The following is a 760-nucleotide window of genomic DNA, read 5'->3' on the forward strand; positions in this document are numbered from 1 at the left end:
CTAATGCACTGAATTCAGGCTTTTTATGATGAAAAGTCTTAATGTAGTGTATGTATGTCTTTTCACATCACTGATATGCAGGGTCTTGGAAATTTGAAGGTATTTACAGGTGTAATGTTGGTAAAGTTTTTTTTCATTAAAGCCCATCCAGGCCACCAAAAACAATTTTTTTTAAACTTTCTATTCCCAGTTATATGATCTACACTTATATGCTACAAGTTTTTAATGTTTTGCTTTTTTCCGATGGCAAAACTGAATACTGTATTTTTCTTTTGACTCAATTTCACTCTTTACCGACGGCGAGAAATTGAATGTGTCCATCGCAGGCGGCCGCGTCTCGGGGGGGAAGAGAGCAGGCTGGGGGGGAGGCTACAGAGAAAGAGGGCAGGCAAAGATGGAGGGAGGGGAGTGGAGGGGGGGGGGGGGGGGGGGCTGAATCTCACACGGAGCGCATGAAGGAGAGACCAACAGAGGCAGACCGACCCGCAGCTAGTCCACTCACTGATGCCCTGATCCTGCCCACAAACACAGCGACTACACCTCTCTCAACTACACACATCTCGGCGTTAACTCAACTCTTTAACACTCGCAACATCTGGAGGAGGAGGACTGGAAAAGTCGGCGCTGCCCGCAGCTGCACGTGTTTTTCCCCCCCTCACTCTCTCTCTATCTCTCTCCCTCTCTCTTTCGTGCGCGACCAGGAGAAAGTGCCGCGTCCTTGAAATTAGAAGTTGAAAGAGAGGGTGAGAGAGTTGCTTGA

This window comes from Toxotes jaculatrix, chromosome 6, assembly GCF_017976425.1.
Source record: "Toxotes jaculatrix isolate fToxJac2 chromosome 6, fToxJac2.pri, whole genome shotgun sequence".
Taxonomy (NCBI): domain Eukaryota; kingdom Metazoa; phylum Chordata; class Actinopteri; family Toxotidae; genus Toxotes; species Toxotes jaculatrix.